Consider the following 14,756-nt stretch of genomic DNA (forward strand, 5'->3'; position numbering starts at 1 on the left):
CTCTGTCCCCCCTCTCTCTCTCTGTCCCCCCTCTCTCTCTCTGTCCCCCCTCTCTCTCTCTGTCCCCCTCTCTCTCTCTGTCCCCCCTCTCTCTCTCTGTCCCCCCTCTCTCTCTCTGTCCCCCCTCTCTCTCTCTGTCCCCCCTCTCTCTCTCTGTCCCCCCTCTCTCTCTCGGTCCCCTCTCTCTCTCTGTCCCTCTCTCTCTCTCTCTGTCTCTCTCTCTCTCTGTCCCCCCTCTCTCTCTCTGTCCCCCCTCTCTCTCTCTGTCCCCCTCTCTCTCTCTCTGTCCCCCCCTCTCTCTCTGTCCCCCCCTCTCTCTCTGTCCCCCTCTCTCTCTCTGTCCCTCTCTCTCTCTGTCCCTCCTCTCTCTCTCTGTCCCCCTCTCTCTCTCTGTCCCTCCTCTCTCTCTCTGTCCCCCTCTCTCTCTGTCCCTCCTCTCTCTCTCTGTCCCCCTCTCTCTCTCTGTCCCCCTCTCTCTCTCTGTCCCCCTCTCTCTCTCTGTCCCCCCTCTCTCTCTCTGTCCCCCTCTCTCTCTCTGTCCCCCTCTCTCTCTCTGTCCCCCTCTCTCTCTCTGTCCCCCTCTCTCTCTCTGTCCCCCTCTCTCTCTGTCCCCCCTCTCTCTCTCTGTCCCCCCTCTCTCTCTCTGTCCCCCCTCTCTCTTTCTGTCCCCCCTCTCTCTCTCTGTCCCCCTCTCTCTCTCTGTCCCCCTCTCTCTCTCTGTCCCCCTCTCTCTCTCTGTCCCCCCTCTCTCTCTCTGCCCCCCTCTCTCTCTCTGTCCCCCCTCTCTCTCTCTGTCCCCCCCTCTCTCTCTGTCCCCCCTCTCTCTCTCTGTCCCCCCTCTCTCTCTCTGTCCCCCCTCTCTCTCTCTGTCCCCCCTCTCTCTCTCTGTCCCCCCCTCTCTCTGTCCCCCCCTCTCTCTCTGTCCCCCCTCTCTCTCTCTGTCCCCCCTCTCTCTCTCTGTCCCCCTCTCTCTGTCCCCCCTCTCTCTCTCTGTCCCCCCTCTCTCTCTCTGTCCCCCCTCTCTCTCTCTGTCCCCCCTCTCTCTCTCTGTCCCCCCTCTCTCTCTCTGTCCCCCTCTCTCTCTCTGTCCCCCTCTCTCTCTCCCCCCTCTCTCTCTCTGTCCCCCCTCTCTCTCTCTGTCCCCCCTCTCTCTCTCTGTCCCCCCTCTCTCTCTCTGTCCCCCCTCTCTCTCTCTGTCCCCCCTCTCTCTCTCTGTCCCCCCTCTCTCTCTCTGTCCCCCCTCACTCTCTCGGTCCCCCCTCTCTCTCTCGGTCCCCTCTCTCTCTCTGTCCCTCTCTCTCTGTCTCTCTCTCTCTCTGTCCCTCTCGCTCTGTCCCCTCTCTCTCTGTCCCCCTCTCTCTTTCTCTGTCCCCCTCTCTCTCTCTGTCCCCCTCTCTCTCTCTGTCCCCCTCTCTCTCTCTCTGTCCCCCTCTCTCTCTCTCTGTCCCCCCTCTCTCTCTCTCTCTCTGTCCCCCATCTCTCTCTCTGTCCCCCCTCTCTCTCTCTGTCCCCCCTCTCTCTGTCCCCCCTCTCTCTCTCTGTCCCCCTCTCTCTCTCTCTGTCCCCCTCTCTCTCTCTCTGTCCCCCCTCTCTCTCTCTGTCCCCCCTCTCTCTCTCTGTCCCCCTCTCTCTCTCTCTCTGTCCCCCCTCTCTCTCTCTGTCCCCCCTCTCTCTCTCTGTCCCCCCTCTCTCTGTCCCCCTCTCTCTCTCTCTCTGTCCCCCCTCTCTCTCTCTGTCCCCCCTCTCTCTCTCTGTCCCCCCTCTCTCTCTCGGTCCCCTCTCTCTCTCTGTCCCCCTCTCTCTCTCTCTGTCCCTCTCTCTCTGTCCCTCTCTCTCTCTCTCTGTCCCTCTCTCTCTCTCTCTGTCCCTCTCTCCCTCTCTCTGTCCCTCTCTCTCTCTCCCTGTCCCTCTCTCTCTCTCTCTCTGTCTCTCTCTCTCTCTCTCTGTCCCCTCTCTCTCTCTGTCCCCCCTCTCTCTCTCTCTCTCTCTCTCTCTCTTTCTCCCTTTCTCTCTGTCCCCCCTCTTTCTCTGTCCCTTTCTCTCTGTCCCACTCTTTCTCTCTGTCCGCCCTCTCTCTCTCTGTCCGCCCTCTCTCTCTCTGTCCGCCCTCTGTCTCTCTGCCCCCTCTCTCTCTCTGCCCCCTCTCTCTCTCTCTGTCCCTCCTCTCTCTGCTGTCCTCCGCTCTCTCTCTGTCCCCCGCTCTCTCTCTGTCCCCCTCCCTCTCTCTGTCCCCCTCTCTCTGTGTCCCCCTCTCTCTCAATTCAATTTAATTCAATTCAAATCGCTTTATTGGCATGACAAGTTACATCTTATGTTGCCAAAGCATCGAAAAACATTCATGTTTGTACACAAAAATACAGATCTATCCATACAGTGTATAAACAGATATATCCCTGAGTGTATAAATATACTTTCATATAATTTATATATACTCTTTTCTTATATTTAGTGGTTGTCCCTCTGTTTATGGCAAGCTGTAACATAGTGTGCCGCTAGTGTTACACAATTTCTCTCTTCCCCTAGTAGGTATGGGAGTTTTTGGTCGTCATTCAAATTTCTGAATTCCGGGCATATTTTTGTGAATTTTGGGTAGAAATTCTCCCTTATGCCCTGATATTTTCTACAAGCTGTGAGGAAGTGCTTCTCTGCCTCCACCACTCCCTGACTGCAGTGAGAACATATCCTGTCCTCTCTTGGTAGCCGGGTCTGCCTGTGTCTACCTTTCTCTCTCCCCCTCTCTCCCCCCCCTCTCTCTCTCTCTCTGTTCCTCTCTGTCTCTCCCTGATAAATACACTTGCTGCTCTGGGGTTTGAATCGCACAGATCAGAAAGTCAAGCATCGTTCCCAGTTGACAGATCTCAGTTGGGGTGTAGGTTTTGACGCTGTGATTTACCTTCACTCACCTGGGCTAAGGCCTCCTCCTGCTGATTGCTGGGAGTGACCCCTATTGGAAGGACACAGGTTGCGGTTGTGGGAGGATGGGGAAACTTGGCTGTTCTGGCACCTCGCTCTGCTGACACTCACTCCCTCCATAGTCTTGCTCCAGTCTATCTTCGAATCTCCTCTAGCCATGTCCCTTCACACCTCCTCTGCTCCTGCATCTCGGCTGTCCCTTCCTCCCCTCCCCCTCTCCCTCCCTCTCTCTGTGACCCTCTCCCTCTCTTCATCTTCTCTCCCGCTCCCTGTCTGTCTCCTTCCCTCTCTCACTCTCTATGTCCCTCCCCCTCTCTATGTCCCTCTCTCTCTGTTGTTCCCTCTCCCTCCCCCTCTCTCTCTACGTCCCTTTCTCGTCTTCTCTATCCCTCTCTCCCTCTCCTCTCTGTCCCTATCCCCCCTCTTCCCCTCCCCCTCTCTCTCCCTGTCCCTCTCCCCCTCCCCCTCTCTCTCCCTGTCCCTATCCCTCCCTCTCCCTCTCCCCTCCCCCTCTCTCTCCCTGTCCCTATCCCTCCCTCTCCCTCTCCCCCGCCCCCTCTCTCTCCCTGTCCCTATTCCTCCCTCTCCCTCTCCCCCTCCCCTTCTCTCTCCCTGTCCCTATCTCTCCCTCTCCCCCTCCCTGTCCCTATCCCTCCCTCTCCCTCTCCCCCGCCCCCTCTCTCTCCCTGTCCCTATCCCTCCCTCTCCCCCTCCCCCTCTCTCTCCCTGTCCCTATCCCTCCCTCTCCCTCTCCCCCTCCCCCTCTCTCTCCCTGTCCCTATCCCTCCCTCTCCCTCTCCCCCGCCCCCTCTCTCTCCCTGTCCCTATCCCTCCCTCTCCCTCTCCCCCGCCCCCTCTCTCTCCCTGTCCCTATCCCTCCCTCTCCCTCTCCCTCTCTCTCTCCCTGTCCCTATCTCTCCCTCGCCCCCTCCCACTCTCTCTCCCTGTCCCTATCCCTCCCTCTCCCTCTCCCCCGCCCCCTCTCTCTCCCTGTCCCTATCCCTCCCTCTCCCCCTCCCCCTCTCTCTCCCTGTCCCTATCCCTCCCTCTCCCTCTCCCCCTCCCCCCCTCTCTCCCTGTCCCTATCCCTCCCTCTCCCTCTCCCCCGCCCCCTCTCTCTCCCTGTCCCTATCCCTCCCTCTCCCTCTCCCCCGCCCCCTCTCTCTCCCTGTCCCTATCCCTCCCTCTCCCTCTCCCCCGCCCCCTCTCTCTCCCTGTCCCTATCCCTCCCTCTCCCTCTCCCCCGCACCCTCTCTCTCCCTGTCCCTATCCCTCCCTCTCCCTCTCCCTCTCCCCCTCCCCCTCCCCCCCTCTCTCCCTGCCCCTATCCCTCCCTCTCTTCCTCCTCCTGTTGTGGACCCTTTTCTACAAGTAGATGAGACTGTGCTGCGATACAGGCTGGGAATTTCCTCTCACTCAGCCACTGTCGGAAGAGCAGTGGAATCCCGGGTTAGGTTTCCACCCGACTGGTGAAGTTACGGTGGCAGAGTGGGAAAAACCCCGAGGAATTCCCAGCCACAGAGGTAGCTTTGCTTTGCCTTGATTTAATGAAGTGGCTGTTTTTGAAAGGCTGATAAAGATGTCAAAAATTGAATATTAAAAATCATTATTGCAGTGTAAGATTTAAAAAAAACAATAGACCAGAATTAATACAAATCCAAGCTGGATATTAGTTGTAACAATAATCATTTTGGAATAAAAATTGAAAGTACTTTTTGTAAAATGTTTGGGGCGGGGGAGAAATTCAGTATTGCCCCGTTTGGGGCACAATTATCGGCTGGGTGCAAAGTTTAGAGCCTGTCGCTAATTATTGCCTCCGATTGGAGCGCTAAATCAGGCGCTACACACCTCTCTTAAGGCGCTAACGCCGAGGAGCGAGGCGCTACCTCAGAGCGCTGGCGAAGCTCATGTGATGTCAGTCAGCAATGGAACACAGACACACTGGCGCCGGCCAGTTCTTAAAGGCGAGGGTCGATCTTGCTCTCCATCCACATCCTGCTCATTGCAGCCTTGAATCTCGGCCTGGAGAGACCTGTACATCAAATCTGCTGGAAAGAACAATGGAGAGGCCCAGGGAAAGAGCTCAGAGTGCAGCCCCCACAGTCTCTTCTAAATCGATGCAAGGAAGGTCAAATCAAAATGCGTGGAGCAAAAATGTCGCCGACAAAAAAAGGCAGGAAGAAGCGGTCGCCTTTAAATAGCGCTCCCCCAGTCCCTTCCCGACTGCAAAACGTTTCCCTCAACCTGTCGTTGCTAGCGACAGGCAGTAAGGCAGGGGGCGCCACTCAATATCCAGTCCGGGGCGCTACCGGGGCGTTGAACGCTCGACTGACATCATGATCTGCGGGTGCAGGAGATCGTGGCGGTACTGTCGCAAAAAGACTGGTCAATTTCGTGAGCGCCGCAAACATCGCCGCGCCCGGGCGCTAAATGGAGGTGCAAAGCAACCGAATTTTCCCCCCTTGAAGTCTGTGGGATTGGGGGGTGTCAGGGGTTTGGGCACTGACATTCACCTTTGTCATTTTCACACGAATCTAGCCCAGAATGATGGACAAGAGATCGATGCCTTGTAGTTACTCCCAGGCCCACATTATTCCAAGGGAACATAGGATCAGGAGGAAGCCATTCAGCCCCTCGAGCCTGTTCCACTATTCAATTAGAAGTGGGCCATTTTGTGCTATGGGACCATCCCACGTGGACTGGGTTGACTGAGAGGAGGAGGGAGAGGGACAGAGAGGGTCAGTTCACATAGGACCCTTACAGCCCCTGGAATAACGGGGGCCTGGGATTAATTACAAAACATTAATCTGATTGACAAGTTCAGATGACATGTAAAAAAATAAAGTGAAATTAAAGTTGGCAAGTATTATCTGAACCTATGACTCAGAATATAGCCTTGATCACCAACAGGTGATTCGCTATATACTTAAAAATGAAAAATTTACAGGCCAATGGAGAAAGAACAGGGGACTTTTTAAAATTCATTCACAGGGTGTGGGCGTCACAGGCAAAGCCAACATTTATTGCCCATCCCTAATTGCCCTTGAGAAGGTGTTGGTGAGCCACCTAGTATGAACCACTGCAGTCCGTGTCGTAGCAGTTTGGTACAACGGAGTGGCTTGCTTGGCCATTTCAGAGGGCAGTTAAGAGTCAACCACATTGCTGTGGGTCTCAAGTCACATATAGGCCAGACCAGGTAAGGACGGCAGATTTCCTTCCCTGAAGTGAACCAGATGGGTTTTTACGACAATCCAGTAGTTTCATGGTTACCATTACTGAGACTACAGGAAACTTTTGATTTACCGTCACCTAAACAACCGGAAATCTCGGTTAACCGGCAAAATTCAGGAGTAGGTTTCAGGTAACTTTTATTACTTGCCTTCCTCCATTTGTTGCTGTGCAAGGGTGTGGCTGCAGCTGTTGCTAAGCTACAGAGACGCTTGCAACTTGTGGCCACTGTTCTGAAGCTGTTGCTAAGCAACAGGGTTTGTTGCTTTATACGGAGCTCTCAGCTCTCGTATCTTTTACTATAGCTTTCGGTTATCCGGAATTTTTGATGAACCGGCACCACGTCGGTCCCGTCCGTGCCGGATAAAAAAAAGTTTCCTGTAGTGTTTTATTCCAGATTTATTTAATTAACTGAATTTAAATTCCGGAGCTGCTGTGGTGAGATTTGAACTCATGTCTCTCAGAATCATTAGTCCACGTCTACTGGATTACTAGTCCAGTAACATAACCACTATGCTACCATTCCCTGCAAACTGGGACTAATTGGCAGCTCCTTCAGAGACAGGCTCTTTCAGGCACAATGGGCTTTCTGGTGCTCTATCATTCTATAATTCAGTGATTCAGCATTAGATGACAATCTCATGGAATGACTAGGTTCCACTGGAGATTTGAAGTCTTGATTGCTGGATTCAGAGTCCAGAGTGCGACCCATTACACCATGGAACCACCCGTTATCGTAGAATGACAAGGTGTGGGGAATGTGAGACTAGCGCAAGGCTGGAGCCTCACGCTGCATCCAGCTGGCTACAGTTGAGCCAGAGCTGCTTGGTGTTGATGCTGGGGGGGGGATTTTCCACAATAGATGGAAAATTGTGGAGTGGGTGTGCCCACAATTCCGATGTAAGCTCCCAGCACGGAAGGCTCCGCACCGGAAGCACTCCTCCCACAGTTCTGGTCTCCATATCACAGAAAGGATTTAGAGGCACTGGAGAAGATGTAAAAAAGATTTACAAGGATGATACCACAAGTGAGAGGTTATGGGGCAAAGATTGGGTGGCACCCCCTTTGGGGCGTCTAACTTCGCCGGGGTGCTACTGGATGGTAGCGCCTCAAGCAGGAGACAGGGCGCTACTGGAAGCACTCCCCCTCCCTCTTGGGGTGCTCCAGCCCAATATCGCGGTGCGACGTGGCGCCATGCCGCGCGCGCCGGCACCTCACGCCGCGGTACTGCAGGCCGTCCTTATTATGTCCGTGTGTAATTGAGACACGGACTGCAGGAGTTGGTTATAACAGGTCTTTGCTGAGTGGAGACAAACTGGAACTAACTGCAAAGTTACTACACAGGCTTATATACAGGGGTGGTCACTACTGGTACTGCAGTATACAGGGGCTGCAGAATATAGTTCCTTCTGCAAAGTACATACACTACAATTCCTCCCCTTTTAGCTAAACAGTACATAACATTCGATTAATAATTAAATAACATATTTACAATTACAGTTGTCATATACATTAGCTGAGGTTAATCAATTATAAGTTCAGTCTTTGAGGAGGCTTCCTGATTCTGTCTGGATAACGCCTCTTTGGGGTATCAGGTTCTTCTGGCAGAGTTGATTCGGAATCAACGTCGTTGTTTGGTTCGTCTGCTTCCAATATTCCCGATTCTGAGGTAGATGCAATTGGTACTTCGGTTTCATCACCAGGTGTATCGGATCGTGGTGTGGAATTGACGTTTTCCAGTGACTCTAGAATCTGGTCAGCATAGCGTCTTACAATGCTCTCTCCAATGTCCACGGTATACATTAGAGGTCCTTGCCGTGTACAGATCGTTCCTGGCTGCCATTTCTCTGTGCGGTAGTCCCGGGCCAAAACTGGTTGACCTATCTTAAAACTCCTGGTCGGCCTTTCATTCATATTCTGAAACTGCCTGTTCTCCACATCTCTTCTGATGTTTGGCTTAACCAAATCCAAGCGGCACCGTAGTCTTCGATTGAAGAACATCATGGCTGGAGTTTGGTTGGTAACCGCATGTGTTGCATTCCAGTAGGCAAACAAGAAGTTATCCACCTTGTGTTGTAGGGGTATGTCTTCATTACACATTGCCTTGATAGTCTTCTTGAATGTTTGAACGAACCTCTCAGCCAATCCATTGGTGGCTGGATGATATGGGGCGGATGTGTAATGCTTAACACCATTGTTCTTTAAGAACCTCCGGAACTCTTCAGACACAAACTGTCAGAGCAAATCTGTTCAGGCAGCCCATTTCTGGCGAATATGGTTCGTATGACTGTGATAGTTTTTTCTGTGGTGGTTGAGGACATTTTTATTACCTCTGGCCATTTTGAATGTGCATCCACCGCAATTAAAAACATCGAGTCCATAAATGGACCAGCAAAATCAATATGCACCCTTTGCCATGGAGATGAGGGCCACTCCCATGGATGTAGGGGGGCTTGTGGTGGGGCATTTTGGACCTTCTGGCACCCTGTACAGCTCTTGGTCATCTCTTCGATTTCTCTATCGATTCCCGGCCACCACACAAACGCTCTGGCTAAGTTCTTCATTTTTACCCCTCCCAGATGACCCTCATGAAGCTCATTGAACACTCTATCCTTCAATTTGGGTGGAATTACTACTCTGGATCCACACATCAAGGTTCCTCTGCACACTGACAGCTGTTCTCTTCTCGGCGAGAATGCTGGCAACAGTGGTTCGCCATGTGCTGGCCATCCCTTCACCGTTAAATCATAGACCCAGGAGAGTGTCGGGTCATTTCGTGTTTCCTTTTCTATGTTTGCATTCGTCACAGGTAGACATTCGACTATGGTTGAGTGGAATATCTCCACTGGATCCACTGCAGGTGCTTCTTCCACCGTCGGCAACGGTAGGCGCGACAATCCATCAGCATTCCCATGCTGTTTAGTTCCTTTGTACTCGATGTCATATTGGTGTGCCCCTAGGAAAAGGGACCACCTCTGTAGCCGTTGTGCTGTCATTATCAGGACGCCCTTCTGAGGGTTGAAAATGGAGACAAGAGGTTGATGATCAGTTAGTAGAGTAAATTTCTGACCGTGCAGGTAGTGATTGAACTTCTTCACCCCCCACACCAGGCTGAGGGCCTCTCTGTCAATCTGGGCGTAGTTACGCTCGGCTGAAGTTAACGAGCGTGACGCAAAAGCTATCGGCCTCTCTGAACCATCAAGGAATTTATGTGACAGTACCGCTCCAATGCTGTAGGGAGACGCATCACACGCCAGTCTTATCGGTAGTGATGGGTTGTAGTGAGCCAATACTTCTCTTGAAGTGATTAGGTCTTTACTCTTCTGAAAGGCCCGCTTACATTCATCGCTCCATTTCCATGCTACTCCAGTTTGTAGTAGGGCGTTCAGTGGGTGTAGAATTGTGGACAAATTCGGCAAAAACTTATGGTAGTAATTCACCAATCCGAGGAATGACCTCAGTTGCGACACATTTTCAGGCGCTGGAGCCTTAACTACCGCTTCAATTTTGTCAGGGGACTTATGTAACCCCTCTTCATCAATCACGTGGCCACAATACGATATCTGTTTCTTAAAAAACTCGCACTTGGGGCGATTGGCTCGTAGCCCATGTTCTCTTAGTCTAGTGAGCACCTGCTCTAGGTTGGCAAGGTGTTCACTGTCATCTTCACCTGTCACTAGGATGTCGTCCAAGTAACACTGAGTCCCCGGAATCCCTTGCAGGACTTGTTCCATCGCTCTTTGCCATATCGCCGGAGCTGATGCTACTCCGAATACCAGTCGATTATACTGGTAAAGACCTTTGTGAGTGTTTATCGTGAGATACTTCCTAGAGGACTCTTCAACCTCCATCTGCAAATATGCTTGTGCTAGGTCAATTTTTGTAAAACGCTTCCCTCCAGATAGTGAGGCGAAAATATCTTCTATCCTCGGGAGAGGATATTGTACAGTGTGAAGGACTGGGTTCACTGTCACCTTGAAGTCCCCACAGATGCGAACCTTCCTTGGCTCCTCAGACTTATTGTTTAACGTTTTCTTCATGACAGGAACGATGGGTGTCGCCCACTCGCTCCAGTCTACCTTAGATAACACGCCTGCATTCTCCAGATTCTCCAGCTCTGCCTCGACGGCAGGGCGAATTGCATATGGTACCGGTCTTGCTTTGAAAAACTTTGGAATTGCATTCTCTTCTATTTTTATCGAGGCGGTTACGCCTTTAAGAGTTCCCAGTTCTTGTTGAAATACCCCTTTGGCGTTAGCTAATATTTTTGACACTCGTCCAGGTGTGACGTCGTCATCCTTTTTACCAGCCACCATCAGTGCCTGAATGGAGTGCCAGTCTAAACTTATCTTTCTGATCCATTCACGTCCCAATAACGGTGGTCCACCATCTTGCAGTATGTACAGATACAATTTCTGTATTTCTTTGCCGTTGTATTCGACAGGCACCCTTATTTTCCCTCTGGGGTATACTTTTTGCCCCGTATACGTCTTCAAGACAATGGATGTCTCTTTCAAGGGTATGTGTGAGAATAGCCGCTCGTAGTCTCGTCGATTCATGACGGTCAGGGCTGATCCTGTATCCAATTCCATTTTGACTTGGGACCCTGCTATCATGAGGGTGACCCAAATGGTTCGGTGATCCTCTTTTGCGATTACATTGTGAAGTTTGAGACAGCTTAGTCTCTTGTTCCCGGATTCACTATCGCTCATCTGGTCTTCGGAACTACTGTCCGTCATCTTTTGTACTTTCCTGTACTGTTCCTTAGTAGCCTTTTTGTTGTCGTTAGTCTTCTTCCCAGACCCGCAAACTCGTGCAATGTGTCCCATCTTTCCGCATTGCCTGCATATTTTGTCCTTGGACCAGCAGTCCTTCTGGTCATGGGTTGTTCTGCCGCAGCGATAACATTTTTCAAATCCCCGTGTCATTTCGTGGGTGCCGTATTCTTGTGGCTTTTGCTGTATTTCCGCAGCTCCCCTTGCTGCTGCTTTGTACGATACTGCCACGCTGAAAGCCTTATCTAGCGTCAGCTCTTTCTCTGAGAGTAACCTCTTCTGGGTTCCTTCACTCAGGAGTCCACAGACAAATTTGTCCCGTAGGGTATCTGCCAGTCCTGCTCCGAACTGGCAGTGCTTTGATAGCTTGCATAGTTCCGTAAGGTAATCAGCATTGCTCTCATCTTTATGCTGATTTCTCCTGTGGAATTTAAATCTTTCTGCTATCAGCAGCGGTGTAGGATTTAGGTGTTCCTGTAGGATATCAACAATTTCGTTAAAACTCTTCGCCATCGGTTTGGCTGGAGTAATCAGGTTCCGCAATAGGCCGTACGTTCTTGCGCCCATTAAGTTTTGTAGTACCGATGCCTTTTTCTCATCGGCTACTTCGTTTGCCTCGCAATATACTTCGACTCTTTCCACATACGTGGTCCAGTCTTCTATTGCATTATCGAAGGCAGTGATATTGCCAGTCTTCAGCATCTTGGAAATCTAAGATGGCGCCTCCCGCGCTTTGCCTTCTTCCCCGATTTAACAAAATGGCGCCTCCCGTGCTTTCCGTCTTCTCCGCTGCTGCTAGCGCTGTTGCTGGCGTTTTATGCCTTGATGGCGACGCCCTATGGTCTTCGCGCACTTCCCCCCGCGCTGCTGCTAACGCCGCTCTCCGCGGTTCCCGTGGCAACTGCAGCTCCTCGCGGCTTTCTGTGCTTCTAATTTCTTTTATTTCCCCGTCGTCGGAGCAACCCTGCGGGACACTTTCCTCCCTCTTCTCGGGTCTGTACGCTGCCCGGCTTCGTAGCACCGGCCGCGCCCTGTATGCTCCACCCTCTCTCTCACTCTCCTCTTCCCGACAACGCTGCTCGGCCCCGTTGAAAAGCAACCCGATCGAGCTGTAGCCCGCCGCAGCCCAGGAAGGATCAGTGTACTACCTGCCACCAGCCCGATTAGCTGGAACACCATCGACAGGATAACCAAGCCCCGCTCTCGACAGCCTCTCCTGCAAATCTTTCACTCCGATGAATCAGAGGCGGTTGCCCACGGTTGACGCCCGTTTCTTCTGATTGTTTTATTTATTTATTTATTTATTTTTCTTTCTTTCTTCCTTCTGGCCTCGACCTCTGACAACTTCGCTTCAGGGATGCATCCCCATGAGGTGGTGCAGACTGTAGGTAAGTTCGGATCTGCTCGTCGCCAGTATTATGTCCGTGTGTAATTGAGACACGGACTGCAGGAGTTGGTTATAACAGGTCTTTACTGAGTGGAGACAAACTGGAACTAACTATGCAAAGTTACTACACAGGCTTATATACAGGGGTGGTCACCACTGGTACTGCAGTATACAGGGGCTGCAGAATATAGTTCCTTCTGCAAAGTACATACACTACAGTCCTCCCCTTAGTATAGAGGAGGGGCCTTGCGCAGCGCGAACCGGGGCCCAGCTGGGTCACTGGGGAGCGGAGTGACGGCAAAAGAGCCCGGCACTCAAGAGGAGTGGGGATACGGTAGAGGGGGCAGGTGAGGTCAGGCGGCCAGCAAAAAAAAATGGCCGCCCGGCACCTCCCCTTTAAACATCGCCGCCCCGGCCGCACGTACGCCCCCTGAGCCTGTCGGACATAGCGTCCGGCGGTACGTCAAGGGGACGCAACCGAAGTTTACGGCCGGGTCGTCATTGACGGAGGCGCAGCACCACGGGGCACTACCGCTACCGCTGCTGCTAACCTCCCACTAGCGCAAAGCAACCGAATTTTGCCCCCTAAATCTATCAGGAAAGGCTGAGGCTCTTTTCTCTAGAAAAGAGAAGGCTGAGTGGTGACCGGATAGAGGTCTTTAACATTCTGGAGGGGTTTGATAGACTAGACGTAGAGAAGATATTTCCACTTGTGGGGGAGACCAGAACTAGGGGCCATAAATATATAATAGCCACCAATAAATCCAACAGTGAATTCAGGAGAAACTTCTTAACAGAGTGAGTGGTTAGAACGTGAAACTCACTACCACATGGAGTGGTTGAGACGAACAGGATGAAGCTACAAATACATGTCAGGGAGATAAGAACAGAAGGATATGCTGATAGGGTGAGATGCAGGGTATAAACGTCAGCAAGGACCAGATGGGGCGAATGGCCTGTTCCTGTGCTGTAAATTCAACAACAACTTGCATTTATATAGCACCTTTAACGTAGTAAAACGTCTCAAGGTGCTTCACAGAAGCCTAATCGGACAAGAAAGGACAGCTAGGCACTTATGGAGCTATTAGGACAGGTGTGTGTATTAATGCTGTGGGACATTGTGACTATTATTGGGGGAGTGGGACATTGTGACTATTATTGGGGGTGTGGGACACTGTGACTATTATTGGGGGTGTGGGTCACTGTGACTATTATTGGGGGTGTGGGTCATTGTGACTATTATTGGGGGTATGGGTCATTGTGACTATTATTGGGGGTGTGGGACATTGTGACTATTATTGGGGGTGTGGGTCATTGTGACTATTATTGGGGGTGTGGGACATTGTGACTATTATTGGGGGTGTGGGACATTGTGACTATTATTGGGGGTGTGGGACATTGTGACTATTATTGGGGGTGTGGGACATTGTGACTATTATTGGGGGTGTGGGACATTGTGACTATTACTGGGGGTGTGGGTCATTGTGACTATTATTGGGGGTGTGGGACATTGTCACTATTATTGGGGGTGTGGGACATTGTGACTATTATTGGGGGTGTGGGACATTGTGACTATAATTGGGGGTGTGGGACATTGTGACTATTATTGGGGGTGTGGGACATTGTGACTATTATTGCGGGTGTGGATCATTGTGACTATTATTGGGGGTGTGGGTCACTGTGACAACTATTGCGGGTGTGGGTCAGTGTGACTATTATTGCGGGTGTGGATCATTGTGACTATTATTGGGGGTGTGGGACATTGTGACTGTTATTGGGGGTGTGGGACATTGTGATTATTATTGGGGGTGTGGGACATTGTGACTATAATTGGGGGTGTGGATCATTGTGACTATTATTGGGGGTGTGGGTCACTGTGACGATTATTGCGGGTGTGGATCATTGTGACTATTATTGGGGGTGTGGGTCATTGTGACTATTATTGGGGGTGTGGGTCAGTGTGACTATTATTGGGGGTGTGGGACATTGTGACTATTATTGGGGGTGTGGGACATTGTGACTATTATTGGGGGTGTGGGACATTGTGACTATTATTGGGGGTGTGGGACATTGTGACTATTATTGGGGGTGTGGGTCATTGTGACTATTATTGGGGGTGTGGGTCACTGTGACTATTATTGCGGGTGTGGATCATTGTGACTATTATTGGGGGTGTGGGTCATTGTGACTATTATTGGGGGTGTGGGTCATTGTGACTATTATTGGGGGTGTGGGTCATTGTGACTATTATTGGGGGTGTGGGACATTGTGACTATTATTGGGGGTGTGGGACATTGTGACTATTATTGGGGGTGTGGGTCATTGTGAATATTATTGGGGGTGTGGGTCATTGTGACTATTATTGGGGGTGTGGGACATTGTGACTATTATTGGGGGTGTGGGACATTGTGACTATTATTGGGGGTGTGGGACATTGTGACTATTATTGGGGG

The 14,756-nt window shown here is 51.4% G+C and overlaps 1 protein-coding gene across 1 annotated transcript in view; it reads left to right on the plus strand.

Moving 5' to 3' along the window:
• The window catches only part of LOC147098983 (uncharacterized), a 411,709-nt gene that overhangs the window by 106,232 nt on the left and 290,721 nt on the right, over nt 1-14,756 (plus strand). The window lies entirely within an intron of this gene.

The sequence above is a fragment of the Somniosus microcephalus genome, chromosome 28 (genome assembly GCF_052327205.1).
Source record: "Somniosus microcephalus isolate GS21.2 chromosome 28, FLI_Smic_1.0, whole genome shotgun sequence".
Taxonomy (NCBI): Eukaryota; Metazoa; Chordata; class Chondrichthyes; order Squaliformes; family Somniosidae; genus Somniosus; species Somniosus microcephalus.